Source organism: Pongo pygmaeus, chromosome 2, assembly GCF_028885625.2.
Source record: "Pongo pygmaeus isolate AG05252 chromosome 2, NHGRI_mPonPyg2-v2.0_pri, whole genome shotgun sequence".
NCBI classification, from domain to species: Eukaryota; Metazoa; Chordata; class Mammalia; order Primates; family Hominidae; genus Pongo; species Pongo pygmaeus.
This window is the reverse complement of record NC_085930.1, coordinates 208,010,364-208,028,419: the sequence shown is the minus strand read 5'-3', so window position 1 is coordinate 208,028,419 and position 18,056 is coordinate 208,010,364. Positions and strand designations below refer to the sequence as shown.

The 18,056-nt window shown below is 44.6% G+C and overlaps 1 protein-coding gene and 1 non-coding gene across 2 annotated transcripts in view; both read right to left on the bottom strand.

Annotated features, from left to right (window-relative positions):
- The window catches only part of LOC129032763 (putative uncharacterized protein FLJ92257), a 46,330-nt gene that overhangs the window by 15,642 nt on the left and 12,632 nt on the right, over window positions 1-18,056 (bottom strand). Inside the window, 4 exon segments of the mRNA XM_054480561.1 lie at window positions 4,732-4,796; window positions 5,635-5,842; window positions 10,000-12,508; window positions 15,321-15,555. The gene's annotated coding sequence lies outside the window, so the exon portion shown is untranslated.
- LOC129034354 (U6 spliceosomal RNA) lies at window positions 14,590-14,693 on the bottom strand. The gene has a single exon (XR_008501854.1). It is a non-coding gene; the product is annotated as a U6 spliceosomal RNA (small nuclear RNA).

Genomic DNA, 18,056 nt, shown 5'->3' with positions numbered 1-18,056 from the left:
GCCTGGTTAGTTTTTTAATTTTTTTGTAGAGTGAGGGGTCTTGCTATGTTGCCCAAGCTGGCCTCAAACTCCTGACCTCAAGAGATCTGCCCACTTCAGCCTCCTGAGTAGCTGAAACTACAAGTACACATCACCACGCCTAGCTACATTAATTTAATTTTGAAAAATATTTTTGTAAAGAGCAGATCTTGCTGTGTTGTCCAGGCTGGTCTTGAACACCTGCCCTTAAAAGATACTCCCACCTCTGCTTACCAAACAGCTGGGACTACAGGCATGAGCCACCGCAATGAGCCTGAAGAGATGTCTTTAATCTAGCATCCCATACTTGGTAGGATTGGGAAAGGCAGTAGTGTTTTTTAAAATTACTTCATAATTTCAGTAACAATCAAACTCAACCTTGACCCCTGCCTTCTCTCACACCCCATATCCAGTCTGTCAGGAAATCCTGTTGACTGTCTTCGGCATGTACTAAAGATCCCCACCCAGCAACTCCCTGGCCTCCTCCCCTACCTCTCCCCTCTGACCATCTCTCAACACCACATGACCCTGGTCAGGACCACCATCATCTCCCGCCTGGATGTTGCCAAAGCTTGGCCCCCATGCTTCTACCCACATCTTCCCATAGTCTTTCTCAACTCAGCAGCCAGAGAATGCTTTTAAATCAGGAGACAGACCACGTCGTCGCTCTGCTCAGAACCCTCCCGCAGTTCCCATCTGAGTCAGAGTAAAAGCCAAAGCCCCAGCAATAACCTCCCGGGGCTTAAGTGATTTGTACTGATCCCCACCCAGCAACTCCCTGGCCCCCTCCCCTAATTCTCTCCCTCTCTCCGTCTGCTCCATGGGCCTCCTTCCAGAGCCTCAGACACACCTCAGACACTTTATTCTATTGTTTCTGCCTACAGTTCTCTTCCCTCAGCACCTTGGCCAGCTCCTTCCCCTCCTTCAAGTCTTTACTCAATTTTCACTTAGGAGGCCACCCCTGACCATTCTATTTAACATTGCCATCTGTCCCCATGCCCACCGTGCTCATTTCTTCTATCTTTACTTTCTTCTTTTTTTCAAGATCTCACTGTCACCAAGGCTGGAGTGCAGTGGCACAATCACAGCTCACTGCAACCTCAAATTTCCAGGCTCAAGCGATCCTCCCACCTCAGCCTCCCCAGTAGCTGGGACTCCAGGTTCATGCCATCATGCCTGGCTAAATTTTTTAGTATTTTATTTTATTTTATTTTGAGACAGAGCTTCACTCTTCTTGCCCAGGCTGTAGTGTAATGGTCTGATACCGGCTCACTACAACCTCCACCTCCCAGATTCAAGTGATTCTCCTGCCTCAGCCTTCCAAGTAGCTGGGATTACAGGTGCGTGCCACCACACCCAGCTAATTTTTGTATTTTTAGTAGAGCCGGGGTTTCGCAATGTTGGCCAGGCTGGTCGCGAACTCCTGACCTCAGGTAATCTGCCCGCTTCGGCCTCCCAAAGTGCTGGAGTTACAGGCGTGAGCCACCACGCCTGGCCAATTTTTTCATTTTTTGTAGAGACAAGGTCTTACTATGTTGCCCAGACTGGTCTTGAACTCCTGGCCTCAAGTGATCCTCCTGCCTAAATTCCTAAAGTGCTGGGATTACCGGCATGAGCCATCATGCCTGGCTTCATGTTCATTTCTTCTTGCCGCTGCAACATAGTTTGCAGTTTCCTACATTTAGTGGCTTAAAACACCACAAAACTACCATCTTACGGTTCTAGGGGCCAGAAACCCAAACTAGGTCTATTAAGGCTAAAGTCAAGGTGTCAGCAGGGCTGCATTCCTTCTGGAGACTCTAAAGTGTTCCCTTGGCTTTTCCAGCTTCTAGAAGCCACCCCCATTCCTTGGATCATGGCCCCTGACTCCATCTTCAAAGCCAGAAGTGAAGCATCTTCAAATCTCCCTCTCTCACCTCTGCTTTCGTCACCACATCTCCTGCTCCAATTCTGAATCTCCTACTCTCTTTCTTTTATAAAGACCCTTGTGATTGCTGGGCATGATGGCTCCCACCCAGAATCCCAACATTTTGGGAGGTCAAGGCAGGAGGAACACTTGAGGCCCGAAGTTTGAAACTAGCATGAACAACATAGTGAGACCCCCACCTCTAGAAAAAAAATAAAAACAAATATTAGCCCGACATGGTGGTATGCGCCTGTAGTCCTAGCTACTTGAGAGGCTGAAGTGAGACAATCGATTTAGCCCAGGAGTTTGAGATCAGCCTGGACGACATAACTAAATCGCATCTCTACAAGGAAGAGGTGGGAGGATCACTTGAGCCCAGGAATTTGCGGCCAGCCTGGGCAACAAAACAAGACCCCATCTGGCCAACACGGCCAACCTGGCCACCATGGTGAAACTCCGACTCTACAAAAATGAGCTGGGCATGGGTGACATGCATGTGTAGTCCTACCTACTTGGGAGGTTGAGATGGGAGGATCGCTTGATCTCAGAAGGCCAAAGCTATAGTGAGCTATGATCACATCACTGCACTCCAGCCTGGATGACACAGGGAGATTCTGTCTCAAAAAAAAAAAAGAAAAGAAATATATATTTCATCTCTGTCCCTGGTTCCTGGCACAGAGCTTCTAAAGCTCTTAGAAAGACCTCAGTGATAGATGTGACAAGAACATCTTTTGTTTTAATATTTGGTCTTGGTCCCAGGTTTCTAACACAAGAGCCTCTAAGAACTTTGGGATCTCCAGCATGGTAAGAATGCATTTAGGGATGTTGTTGAGATGATTGGGTGACTGCAAGCTCCTACATTTCTTCAAGAGGAGGGCTGATTACCATGCAACCACATGGTAAGAGGCTTGGAACTTTCAGCCTCATGCACTGAACTCCAGGAGGAAGAGGGGCTGGAGACTGACTTAATCACCAACAGCCAAAGATTTTATCAATCATGCTTGCATAATAAAGCCTCCATAAACACCCTGAATGGGGTTTGCAGAGCTTTCAGGGTTGCTGGACACAGGAGATGCTGGGAGGGTCGCATGTTCAACAGAGGGCATGGGAGCTCTGTGCTCCTCCGAACTTAACTTGCCCTGGGTATCTTTCTTTTTTTTTGAGACAGGATCAGGCTCTTTTGTCCAAGCTAGAGTGCAGTGGCACAATCTCAGCTTACTGTAACCTAAGCCTCCCCAGTCCCCAGCTCAAGGCATCCTCTCATCTCAGCTTCCCTAGAAGTTGGAACTCTAGGTGCACAACACCACACCGGTTATTTTTTTTTTTTTTTTAATTTTTTATAGAGACAGGTTTTCACCATGTTGCCCAGGCTGGTCTCAAACTCCTGAGTTTAAGCGATCCTCCCACCTTGTCCTCCCAAAGTGCTGAGATTACAGGCATGAACCACTGCATCCAGCATGCACGTCTCTTTCATTGACTGTTTCTGAGATGTATCCTTCACAATGAACCAGTAATAGGAAATGAACTGGCCAGATGTGGTGGCTCACATCTGTAATCCCAGCACTTTCAGAGGCTGAGGTGGGAGGATCACTTGAGACCAGGAATTTGTGGCCAGCCTGGCCAACACAACAAGACCCCATCTATACAAAAAATAAAAGAAACTAGCCAGATGTGGTGTTGCAGGCATGTAGTCTCAGCTACTAGGGAGGCTGAGATGGGAGAACCACTGGGGCCCAGACAATCAAGGCTGCAATGAGCTATGACTGCACCATTGCACACCAGCCTGGGCAACAAAATAAGACCCTCTCTCTCAGAAAAAAAGAAAATAAACTGTTTTTCTGAGTTCCATGAACTGTTCTAGCAAATTATTAAACCCAAGAAAACAGTTATGGGAACCCCCGATTTGTAACAGGTTGGTCAAAAGTACAGGTGACAACTTAGGACTTGCCATTGGCATCTGAAGTCAGGATGGTCTCGTGGGACTGAGGCCCTAACTTATAGGGTCTGTGCTAACTCCAGGCAGTGTCAGAATAAAGTCATGGGACACCCAGTTAATATGCAGAGCACTGAAGAATTTGGTGTAGAAACTCCATACATACATTCAGTCACAAGTGTGTGAGTAGAGACAAACATGGGCTTTTCTGTCACCTGTCTACCGCTTAACTGCATAGGAGAGGCAATACGTGGTGCTCATGAACAAAGCAAACATTAAAGTCACACCAGACCCAACATTTGACTCAGTCTTAATATCCAGGTGAGCTTGGGCAAATCATTCATTATTCCCAAGGCTTCATCACTCCATTCATCAAATAGGGATAACTGTGGCACCTACCTGTGATTCTGTGAGAATTAAAGAAATATTATACTTGGGGTTATTGTCATCATTATACCCATTCCAAACTATTTGACAAGGACAGTGATGGATGATGACATCAAAAAATCAGAAACTGCAATGAGGTCTCTCAGGCAAAATTCCATACAAGCAAATTACTGTCTCTACAAAGCATTCCTGCCACACTGAATTCACCATTCCCTGAACAAAATATGCCATCCTCGTTGTTCAGGTCTGTACAGTGCTGGTTTCCCTTCCTGGGCAGTTTGCTCCATCCCATCCCAGCCCATTCCCCATCCTGCCACCTCCCCCTTTCCTCCCCACTCTCATACAACTCTTCCTCATCTTTCAGGACTTGGCTTCAATGTCACCTTAACTGGAAGCTTTTCTCACTCTCCAGAAGAGCTTCCCATTGCACTTGATGCATGCACTATCATTTGATCATTTTTGAGTTACAGTCCAAATCTTTTTGTACCTGAATAACATGTTGCCCAGTCAGTCTCTCTTCCTGGATTCAGAAGTCGTTCATGGTAGATCCAGCTGGAAGTGACAAAAAGACATCTTTTGACATAAAGGGATGACACAGACAGACATAAGTTCTTAAATGTCTTAAATGTTATGTGAAAATTAAACAGAATTCAAAGATTTGTGGGGAACACTTAGGAGGGAAAGTTACTGGGAACGTCATAAAGGGTTAATTTGTATTTTATTTTATTTTTTGAGACAGTCTCACTCCGTCACCTAGGCTGGAGTGCAGTGGTGCAATCAGGCTCACTGCAGTCTTGACCACCTGGGCTCAAGTAATCTCACTTAATTTTTATTTGGTTTAAGAAAGTCTTGGTTGAGGGTGGTGGCTTATGCCTGTAATCTCAGCACTTTGGGAGGCTGAGAGAGGTCTATTACTTGAGGCCAGGAGTTTGAGATCAGCCTGGGCAATATATTAAGACCCTGCCTCTACCATAAAACAGAGTGAATGTGTGGAAGACAATTTTTCCACAGACTGGGAGTGAGGGAATAATTTCAGGATGATTCAAGTGCATTACATATATTGTGCACTTTATTTCTATTATTACTACATAGTAATATATAATGAAATGATTCTACAACTCACTATAACGTAGACTCAGTGGGATCTCTGAGCTTGTTTTCCTGCAACTAGACTGTCCATCTGGGGTGATGGGAGACAGTAACAGAATATCAGGCATTAGAGTCTCTTAAGGCGTACACAACCTAGATCCCTCGCATGCACACTTCACAACAGAGTTTGTGTTCCTATGAGAATCTAATGCTGCTGCTGATCTGACAGGACATGGAGCTCAGGTGGTCATGCAAGCGATGGGAGGGGCTAGAAATACAGATGAAGTTTCCCTTCACTCACCTGCTGCTCACCTCCAGCTCTGTGGCCCTGTGGTTGGAGACCGCTGCTCAAGTGCATTCGAAAGGATCCATCCCATGCCATTCTTCAGAGTCATCTTTACTGCTGCAGTGGTCAACCTGTAGCAGCCCTAAGCTCACAGGACATATGCTTCAACTGGCATTTCACAATCAACAGTATATGGTAGCTTGAGTCATTGTGAAGTCACTTCCTGGAAATCACCAGCATCCCATATCCCATTAGCAAGGAGCTCAGCACTGCTCCTTGGATAACCAAACCTACTCCCAAATCCCATCTGTGTGTGTCTATCTCCTGGTACCCTTCCTAGCATCGACTCTGTACTTGTAGGAGTCCAATCGGGAGACACAAACCATTCAAAAGTTTAAACTAGAATGAGCAAGGTGGCTCACACCTGTAATCCCAGCACTTTAGGAGGCCAAGATGGGTGGACTGCTTTGAGCTCAGGAGTTTGAGAACAGTCTGGGAAACATGGCGAAACCTCGTCTCTACAAAAAACACAAACATCAGCTGGGTGCGGTGGCACTTACCTGTAATCCCAGCTACTCGGGAGGCTGAGGCAGGAGAATTGCTTGAACCCAGAAGGTGAAGGTTGCAGTGAGCCAAAATCGTACCATTGCACTCCAGCCTGGGTGACAAGAGAAAGACTCTATCTTAAAAAAAAAAAAAAAAAAAAAAAAAGAAATGGCATCTTCTTCAAGAATTACATTGCGTTTCATGATAAGCTCTAATTTTGCATTTGTTCAAGTATTGATGAGATGTAGCCAATATGACAGCCAACTTGGATAAAATGCAAACAACACAATTTCATTTTCTCATTAACGAAACTGATTAGGTAGTCTAATATCAACTCTGATCTTATTAAAAACTGATCAGATTTTAAAAATTACGGAATTATGGAGCCAATAAGATGTTACAACCTGTTCCAAGGGGAACTCCAAAATCCACACATATCTGAGACCATCAAGTATGATGAAATATATTTGATTACTATATTGAAAAATAAACTGATTACAAAGCCGACAATTGGACAGGGGTCTCCTCATCCACAGCCACACAAACCTGATCATACAGCTATGTGGTTACAAGGCCTACATAGCCTAGAAGGGACTGGTCTGACTTGAGATTTCATGTGTATTTGTATTTTGAGACAGGGTCCCACTCTGTCACCCAGGATGGAGTGCAGTTGTATAATCATAGCTCACTGCAACCTTGACCAACTGGGCTCAAGAGATGCTCCTGCCTCAGCTGCCCCCATACCTGGGAATACAGGAAAGTACCACCATGTCAGGCATTTTTTTTCATTTTTGTAGAGAGAGAAGTCTTGCTATGTTGCCCAAGCTGGCCTCAAACTCCTAGAATCAAGAGATCTGCCCATCTCAGCCACATGAGTAACTGGGGCCATAGGTACATACCATCATGTCTGGCTATATTTATTTTTTTAAATTTATTTTTTTTTTGTTTTTTTAGAGAGGAGGTCTTGCTATGTTGCCCAGGCTGCTCTCAAACTCATGGCCTTCAAACATACTCCCATCTCTGCCTCTCAAACTGTTGGAACTATAGGTGTGAGCCACTGCACCTGGCCTGACTTGAGATTTCTTTTATCTAGCATCCTTTACTTGGTAGGATTGGGAAAGGCAGTAGTGTTTTTTAAAATTACTTAATAATTCAATTAGAATCAAACTCAACCTTGGCCACTGCCTTCTCTCACAGCTCACATCCAGTCTGTCAGGAAATCCTACTGACTGACTTCAACATGTATCCATGCTCTGACCATCTCTCACCACCACCGTGAACCCGGTCAGGATCACTATCATCTCCCACCGGGATGCTGCCACAGCTTGGCCCCCACGCTTCTACCCAAATCTTCCCATAGTCTTTCTCAACTTGGCAGCCAGGTCGTGCTTTTAAATCAGGAGACAGACCATGTCGCCTCTCTGCTCAGAAGCCCTCGGTGGTTCCCATTTTAGTCAGAGTAAAAGCCAAAGCCCCAGCAATAGCATCCCAGGGCTTACACGATCTGAACCAATCCCAGCCCAGTAACTCCCTGGCCTCCTTGCTGACTTTGCTCCCTCTATCTCTTTGCTCCACTGGCCTCCTTCCAGAGCCTCAGACACACCAGAGAGTTTCCTCCTTTATCCAACAGGATAAAGATCCTGTTGACTCAGCCTACAATGCTCTTCCCTCAGCACCTTGGCCAGCTCCATCACCTGCTTCAAACTTTTGCTCAATATTCACTTATGAGGCCGACCCTGACCACTCTACTTAACATTGTCATCTGTCCCCATTCCCACCATGCTCATTGCTTTCTTTCTTTTTGAAACAAGGTCTTGCTTTATTGCCCAGGCTGGAGTACACTGGTGCAATCACAGCTCACAGCAACTTCAACCTCCCAGGCTTAAACAATCCTCCCGCCTCAGCCTCCCTAGGAACTGAGACTACAGCTGCATGCCACAACACCTGGCTTTTTTTTTTTTTTTTTTTTGAGATGGAGTTTTGGTCGCCCAGGCTGAAGAGTAAGGGTGCGATGTCAGCTCACTGCAATGTCTGCCTTTTGGGTTCAAGTGATTCTCTGCCTCAGCTTCCTGAGTAGCTGGGATTACAGGCACCCACCACCACACCTGGCTAATGTTTGTATTTTTAGTAGAGATGGGGTTTCACCATCTTGGCTAGGCTGGTCTTGAACTTCTGACCTTGTGATCCACCCTCCTCGGCCTCCCAAAGTGCTGGGATTACAAATGTGAGCCACTGAGCCTGGCCTTTTAAAAAAATTTTTTTTAGACATGAGGTCTCATTATGTTGCCCAGGCTGGTCTTAAGCTCCTGGGCTTAAGCGATCCTCCTACCTCAGCCTCCTAAAATTCTGGGATTACAGGCGTCAGCAACTGTAACATGAGGTCCCAGCTTCACGTTCATTTTTGGTTGTTGCTACAACAAAGTACCCTACATTTAGTGGCTTCAAACACCACAAATCTACCATCTTACAGTTCTGGGGGCCAGAAGTCCAACTAGGTCTATTAAGGCTAAAGTCAAGGTGTCAGAGGGGCTGCATTCCTTCTGGGGGAGGCTCTAGACAGAATGTGCTCCTTTGCCTTTTCCAGCTTCTAGAAGCCACCCCCATTCCTTGACTTACCTCGTGACTCCATATTCAAGGCCAGAAGTACAGCATCTTCAAATCTCCCTCTCTGACCTCTTCTTCCATTACCACATCACTTTCTCTAATTCTGACTCTCCTACCTCCTTCTCTTATAAAGATCCTTGTGATTGGTAGGTATGGGGGCTCCCATCTGTAATCCCAACATTTTGGGAGGCCAAAGAGGAAGGATTGCTTGAGGCCAAGAGTTAGAGATCAGCCTGGGGAAAATAGGAAGACCCTGTCTTTACAAAATTAAAATTAAAATCAGCTGGACATGGTGATGCACGCCTGTAGTTCCAGTTACTGGAGAGGCTAACGTGGGAGGATTGCTTTAGCCTAGGAGGTCAAGGCTGCAGTGAGCTATGATCACATCACTGCACTCCAGCCTCAGTGGCAGAGTGAGACTCTGTCTCAAATATAAGAAAAGAAATATACATTTGGTCTCTGCCCCTGGTTCCTGGCACAGAGCTTCCAAAGCTCTTAAAAAGCCCTTTGTGACAGAGGTAATAGCAGCATTTTCTGTTTTGATATTTAGTCTTAGTCCCAGGTTCCTGACACAAGGGCCTCTAAGGTCTTTCAGATCTGCAGCATGGTAAGAATGCATGTGGGATGCTGTTGAGCTAACACGGTGGCTGCAAGCTCCTAGACTGCTTCAGGAGGAGGGCTAGCTGCCAGAGAAAGCAACCGCATTTTTTTTTAAATGGAGTTTGGCTCTTGTAGCCCAAGCTGGAGTGCAATGGCACAATCTCAGCTCACTGCAACCTCCACCTCCCGGGTTCAAGCAATTCTCCTGCCTCGGCCTCCCGAGTAGCTGGAATTATAGGGATGTGCCACAACTTCTAGCTAATTGTTGTTATTTTTAGTAGAAACGGGGTTTCACCATGTTGGTCAGGCTGGTCTCAAACTCCTGACCTCAAGTGGTCCATGTGCCTCAGCCTTCCAAACTGCTAGCATTACAGGAGTGAGCCACCGCACCTGACCCCAACCACATTTTTTGAGGCTTGGAACTTTCAGCCTCACCTGCTGAACTCCAGGAGGCAAAAGGAACTGGAAATTGACTTAACTACCAATGGCCAACGATTTTATCAAACATGCCTCCATAAAAACCCAAACAGCAGGGTTTGGAGAGCTTCTGTGTTGCTAAACACAAGGAGGTCCTGGGAGGGTAGTGTGCCCAACAGAGAGCATGGAAGCTCTGTGCCCCTCCCCACTTACCTTGTCCTGTGCATCTCTTTCATTGGCTGTTCCTGAGATGGAGCCATTACATTGGGCCAGTAATAGAAAATAAGGTGGCCAGATGCGCTGGCTCATGCCTGTAATCCCAGCACTTTGGGAGGCAGAGGTGGGTGGAATCACCTGAGCCTAGGAATTTGAGACCAGCCTGGGCAACATAAGAAGACCCCATCTATACAAAAAATAAAAGAAATTAGCCAGATGTGGTGGTGGGAACCCTATAATTCCAGCTATGTGAGAGGCTGAAGCAGGAGAATCACTTGAGCCCTGGAGGTTGAGGCTTCAATGAGCTATGATTGCACCACTGCACACCAGCCTGGACAACAGAGCGAGGCCCTGTCTCTTAAAAAGAAAAGAAAAAAACCTGTTTTTCTAAGTTCTGTGAGTTGTCCTAGTAAATAATTAAACTCAAGAAGAAGGTCATGGGAAACCCTGATTTCTAACTGGTTGGTCAAAATACAGGTGACAACCTAGGACTTGCAACTGGCATCTGAAGTGAGGGTGGTCTTGTGGGACTGAGCCCCTAACCTGTGGGTTCTACGCTAACTCTAGGTAGTGTCAGAATGCAATTGCGGGATATGCGGTTGGTATCCAGAGAGTTGGAGAATCGGTGTAGAAACTCTGCACATACATTTGGTCAGAAGTCTGTGAGTAGAGAGAAACGTGTTGTGGGAAGTCAGGGACCCCGAATGGAGGGACCTGCTGAAGCCACGGATGAAGAACATAAATTGTGAAGATTTCATGGACATTTATTAGTTCCCCAAATTAATAATTCTATAATTTCTTACGCCTGTCTTTACTGCAATCTCTGAAGATAAATTGTGAAGATTTCATGGACACTTATCACTTCCCCAATCAATACCCTTGTGATTTCCTATGCCTGTCTTTACTTTAATCTCTTAATCCGGTCATCTTCGTAAGCTGAGGATGAATGTCCCCGCAGGACCCTGTGATAATTGCATAAACTGCACAAGTTGTTTAAACAATATGAAACCTGGGCACCTTGAAAAAAGAACAGGATAACAGCAATTTCAGGGAACAAGGGAGATAACCTTAAACTCTGGCTGCCTGTGGGCCGGGTGGAACAGAGCCATATTTCTCTTCTTTCAAAAGCAAATAGGAGAAATATTGCTGAATTCTTTTTCTCAGGAAAGAACATCCCTGAGAAAGAGAATGCATCCCTAAGGGGAGGCCTCCGAAATGGCCGCTTTGGGGACGGCTGTCTTTTACAGTCATAGATAAGGGATGAAATAAGCCCCGGGCTCGTGTGGCGCTCCCAGACTTATCAAGACGAGGAAATTCCCACCTAATAAATTTTGGTCAGATGGGTTGTCTGCTCTCAAACCCTTTCTCCTGATAAGATGTTATCAATGACAATGCGTGCCCGAAACTTGATTAGCAATTTTAATTTTGCCCCAGTCCTGTGGTCCTGTGATCTTGCCCTGCCTCCATTTGCCTTGTGATATTTTATTACCTTGTGAAGCATGTGATCTCTGTGACCCAAACCCTATTCGTACACTCCCTCCCCTTTTGAAAATCACTAATAAAAACTTGTTGGTTTTGCGGCTTGGGGGGCATGACGGAACCTGCCGACATGTGATGTCTCCCCTGGACACCCAGCTTTAAAATTTCTCTCTTTTGTACTCTTTCCCTTTATTTCTCAGACCGGCTGACACTCAGGGAAAATAGAAAAGAACCTACATGAAATATCAGGGGTGAATTTCCCCCGATATCACACAGGCTCTTCTCTCACCTGTCTACCTGCTTAACTGCATAGGAGAGGCAATGGATGGTGCTCATGAACAAGGCAAGCATTAAAGTCAGACCAGACTAACATTTGACTCAGTCTTAATATTCAGGTGAGCTTGGGCAAATCGCTCATTAACCCCAAGTCTTCATCATTTTGTGCACATAATGGGGATAACTGTGGCACCCACCTGTTTTTGTGAGAATCAATGAAATATTATGCTTGATGTTATTGTGATCATGATACTATCTGACAAGGGCAGTGATGCATGATAACATCAAAAAATTAGAAACTGTAATGAGGTCTCTTGGGCAAAATTCCATACAAGCAAATGACCGTCTCTCCAAAGCATTCCTGCCACACTTAATTCACCATTCCCTGAACAAAATGTGCCATCTTCATTGTTCAGGTCTGTATAGTGCTGGTTTCCCTGCCTGGGCAGCTCACTCCATCCCATCCCAGCCCAATCCCCATCCCTCCACCTCCCCCTTCCCTCCCCTCCCTACTCTCATACAACTCTTCCTCATCTTACAGGACTTGGCTTCAATGTCACCTTAACTGGAAGCTTCTCTCCCTCTCCAGAAGAGCTTCCCATTGCACTTGATGCATGCACTATTATTTGATCATTTTTGAGTTACAGTCCAAGTCTTTTTGTAACTGAATAACATGTTGCCCAGTCAGTCTCTCTTCCTGGATTCAGAAGTCTTTCATGGTAGGTCCAGCTAGAAGTGACAAAAAGACATTCTAAAAAAAAAAAAAAAAAAAAGAGGGATGACACAGACAGACATCAGCACTTAAAAGTTTTAAATGGTATGTGGAAAACAAAATTTAAGGGCTTCTAGGAGAAACGTAGGAGGGAAGGTGTTACTGGGAAATATGATAGAAGATTAATTTTTATTTTATTTTATTTTTAGAGAAAGGGTCTTGCTCTATCACCTAGGCTGGACTGCAGTGGTGAAATCACAGTTAACTGCAGCCTCAACCTCCAGGGCTTGAGCAATATTCCCATCTAATTTTTATTTTGTTTAAGAAATGCAGTCTTGCTCTTAGCAAAGCTAAAGTGCAATGGTGTGATCATAGCTTACTGCAGCCTCAACCTTCTAGACTCAAGTGATCCTCCAGTCTTAGCCTCCCCAGTAGCTGGGACTACAGGTGTGCACTGCAACGTGTAGCTCATTTTTTTTTTTTTTAATTTTTAGTAGAGACAAAGTGTCGCTATGTTGACCAGGTTGGTGGTGATCTCCCACACTCAGGCAGTTCTCTCACCTCAGCCTTCCAAAGTGCTTGGATTACAGGTATGAGCTGCCACACCCGGCTGAGGGGGTTAATTTTTAATTATATAAAGAGCTCAAAGCAAATATTAGAAGGAGCCTAAATGCCTCCAGCAGTTGACTGGTACTGGTAAATTGTGATACACCCACATAATAAAATATTATGCAACCATGAAAAGGATTAAGATAGATCAATAGCTATTGGCACAACTGTCCACGAAATATGAAAATGTGAAGTGATGTTCAATCACCATGTACGTATCTTGAAGGATATGGCCCATTTTCTCAATAGCAATTATTTCCTGAGATAAGATTATGGGTCTAAAGAGTGAAGGAAATTTTTCACTTATTTAAAAGTATTTACTATTTTTCTAATTTAATAAAAGATTAAAGAGATCATTGAATTAGTAAAAGACAAAGTAACTCTATAAATAAATGGAAAAGACACAGATACCCCAGGCATGGTGGCTCATGCTTATAATACCAGTACTTTGGGAGGGGGTGGTGGGGGGATTGCTTGAGGCCAGGAGTTCCAGACCAGCCTAAGAAACAAAGCAAGACCTCGTCTCTAGTAAAAATAAAAAAATAAAAATAATTGGCCAGGCATAGTGGCATGTACCTATAGTCCCAACTACTGAGGTGGAAGGATCACCTGAGCCTAGGAGGTCAAGGCTGCAGTGAGTTGAGACTGTGCCACTACACTCAGGCCTAGGAGACAGAGCGAGACTTCATCTCAAAAAAAAAAGGACAATAAAGAAATAAAGCTAATAAGCTAACATAAGGAAAGATAAAATATGTGACAAATAGGCTGGGCGCATGGCTCACAGCTGTAATCAAGCACTTTGGGAGGCCGAGGCAGGTAGATCACGAGGTCAGGAGTTCGAGACCAGCCTGATCAACATGGTGAAACCCCGTTTCTACTAAAAATACAAAAATTAGCTGGGCATGGTGGCATGTGCCTGTAATCCCAGCTACTCAGGAGGCTGAGGCAGGAGAATCACTTGAACCTGGGAGGCAGAGGTTGCAGTGAGCCGAGATCACACCACTGCACTCCAGCCTGGTTGACAGAGCGAGACTGCGTCTCAAAAAAAAAAAAAAAAATGGGTGACAAAGTAAAAGTAATAATATGAGGTCTTTCATTTATCACACAGAAAATAACTTGTTAAATTATAATACCTGTGTGGGCGAAGGTGCAGTGAAATGGCCATTTTCTTGCAGTATTAGTGGTGTTTAAAATGTATATAAGCCTTCCAGGATAAAGCTTGGAAATTTTTTTTAAATCATACAGACAGTGACTCATTATACTGCCTCCTCCAACTCCTGGCCTCAAGCAATCCTCCCACCTCAGCCTCCCAAAGTGCTGGAATTACAGGCTGACAGCCACCATGCCTGAAAGCTTTGCAATTTACATCAAGGGTAATAAGAATGCTCATGCCCTGTGACTCACACTAATCTCACTTCTGGAAATTTCATCTTTGGATATAATTCAACTTAAACAAAAGGTCGTATGCACAAACACAGTGAAAATCTGGGAGTAATTTTTTTCTTTTTTTAAAAAATATGGAATGCTTCACAAATTTGCATGTCATTCTTTCACAGAGGCCATGCCAATCTCTCTATTGTTCCAACTTAAGTATGTGTGCTACTGAGGCAAGCATGAGTAATTTAAGATAGAGTGGTTAAGTGAAATAAGGAAGAATTATGGAGAATTTAAAAATCTATGCTATTTATAGGCACCTAGTAACAGCTCAGTAAATATTAGCTGCTATTATTATTTTTATGGTAATTTCACTCAATTAAAAATTGTCATTAAAAATTACCATTGTCATGGAACATAATGTCTCCTACAGTATAATTGTAAAAACAGATACAATTAGTCCCTTGGTATATGGGGGGATTAGTTCCAGCTCTCCCATTTCTGTGTATACCAAAATCCACGCATACTCAAGTTTTCGAAGTCAGTCCTGTGGAATCCACATATAACACAAATGGGAAAATTAGTGAGGTGTGGTGACAAGCACCTGTAGTCCCAGCTACTTGTGAGGCTGAGGCAGGAGGATTGCTTGAGCCCAGGAGGTTGAGGCTGCAGTGAGCCGTAATTGCACCACCGCACTCCAGTCTGGGCAACAGAGTGAGACAGAAGGTTGACTTTTTAATAGAATTTTTCTGTTCACTTGAAGATATGGTCAGGATTGTGGCATATGAAAATTCTTCATAAAATAACTATCTAATTCAATTAATGCTGGAATTGGGAACAGCAGAAGTGTCATCTCAGAGCTACTCACAATGAAAGGTGATGTCTGGGGCTCAGGTGTGTTGAGGTCCCCATGCCTGGACTATGGGTGCTGAGTGGGATTTACTTGTCCATCATTTTCTATATTCCAGCACTGGGAAACTAGGGTTTATCCATCTTGATAAGATGTCATTTAAATTCCACTTCACAAGAACCACAAATGGAAGAAAGGTCATGAAACCACAGGACAGTACTTGTTCTCAAGGGAATCTTCAGCTTAGGTGGTTCTGTAAAAGAGAAATTACATTGTTGAAAAATCGTTGCAGGTCAGGTGAGGTGGCTCATACCTATAATCCCAGCCCACTGGGAGACTAAGGCAGGAGGATCCCGTGAGGCCAGGAGTTCAAGACCAGCCTGAGCAACACGGTGAAACCTCATCTCTACAAAAAATTAGAAAATGAACTGGGTGCGGTAAAACATTCGTATAGTCCCAGCTACTCTGGAGGCTGAAATAGGAGGATCGCTTGAGCCCAGGAAGTGGAAGCTGCAGTGAGCTCTGATCTCACCACTGCACTCCAGCCTGGGTGACAGAGTGAGACCCTGTCTCAAGACAGACACACAAACACACACACACACACACACCCCCCCCTAATCTCAGTCTGCCCAGCCTTGACTAATCAAAAGGGCCTTCTGGGTTACAGAAGACGTATGCTCTTTTGTAGGACAGGGAGAAACCAGCAAGCTTGTTCACAGACTTTTCCTCATCCTCTGCTTAGTTTTCCAAGAACCCTCACAGTGGAAATGGAGTCTCTGGGAAAACGACCTAAATCTTTGGGTTACCAGGGGAGAAATATGCCTCCTTTGTCAATTAATAAATGGAACACCTGCCTTAAAATCCAGGGAGTTCTGCTAGAATGAATCACTCCCTAAGACCCTGCCCTATGCATGGAACATGAAAAACTGAAGTTTAACTGGGCACGGTGGATCACACCTGTAATCCCAACACTTTGGGAGGCTGAGGCAGGCGGATCACCTGAGGTCAAAAGTTCTAGACCAGCCTGGCCGACATGGTGAAACCCCATCTCTAATAAAAATACAAAAATTAGTTGAGCATAGTGGTGGACGCCTGTAATCCCAGCTACTCGGGAGGCTGAGGCAGGAAAATCGCTTGACCCTGGAAGGCGGAGGTTGCAGTTACTTCTAGAAGAATTTCCATTAGCCCTTTGAAATCCTTCAACATTCATGAAGGCCAAAGAGTTTTCACCTGATTTAATCTGATGGGTATGTGACCAAAGTCTTTCAAGGGAATACAGACTCCCAAACCGTTCAGCTGGGAAGTGAGGAGAGAATTTATTACTCAAAATCAAAGGGAAATGAAAAGAGGCCAACATAGAATTGTCATTATTCTTTCTTGGCGGGGAATGGATTCCAGAGTCATTCTGTGACCTTTACATGACCTCCTTATTAGCATCTAAAAGCTTCCAGTGTAGGACGCAGCCAGCTAGGTTCTCTTCTAATGTAATAAAATTTGCTTCAGCAAACCTTATGCAGAGCCATCTCCAGGCTCCAGAAATAATAGGCTATAAATTACTGGATCTCCCATTTGATACAATGAAGTATAAGCACGGTCCTGAATGACTCCTCTACATACTACTCTGGGTGGCTTGAAGTGAATTTGATACAAGAACTGGAGCGAGCGCAAAGCAGAGCTAGATCTAGGATTAATGTGCTTGGGCCCAGCTCTTCACTACTCACCTATGAGTCCAGTTCCAGAACCCAAGCAGAGGGTGGGGAAACAAGGCTCCTGACTTTTTTCCTTAATGTCTGCATCTCTTTCACATTTCTTATCTCCTTGCAAAGAAACTAAACAGGCTCAACTGAAATAACTAAATGATTAAACCCTATACAGAGAATCTCCAAAGACTGACAAAACATCATTCAAGACTGTTACACACACAACCTTGAGGATGACTTGATGTACCAATACCATATTTGGGATCATTCCAAATTCCCATCAAGGATCTGCCTATATCAACACAGGAGCCAAGGACCAACCATTCAAATGGGCCCTGCTGCCAAGCCTTTTTTTTTTTTTTTTTTTTTTTTTACAATGCCATCACTTCATGTTGTTCCATTTAACAAAACTGCAGCCCTTCATCTATCCTTAACTCCCTTGGCCAATGGTACAGAGCCAGAGTATGCTACTCCCTAGCAGGAAATCAACAGGATGACCTACTAAATACCATTCAGAAGATGCTAAGACCCATGAATTGCAACAAGAAAGAAAAGACGGAGAATTAGTCAGATAGGTACATGCTGTGCCAAAAATGCACTACAGCCCCCACCCAATTCTGCCTAATCCTAGCTGGGCTGACACCAACCTGATGAGACAGGCCTATAAGATCTCAAACTAAAACAGAAACTCCTGAACTGGGTTCTTTCGAACCCAGGAAGCAGCAGTAAATCATTAAAGAACAGATAAGTTCTTAAGGTGAGGGAGAGTTTCAGATAAATGGAATGCTGGTAGAACACAGGGCCCAAAGGAGCAAAAGTTAACCTAAGCCCAGGTAGAACCTTGTTTACTAGAGTATTAGGCATGGGTTGGGGCAACGATTCTAACCAGAGAAACTGGCTTCAGTGAGGGCAAGTTGGCAATCCAAGGTATAGCATGCATAGGGCTGGCAAAATTCAGGGTGACTGAAGCAAAAGCTTCAGAACCAGAAAGACCACATCTGGGGGTAGAGCATAAAACTCTCAAGAGATGAATCTTTGTAAGAGTGAGGCAGAA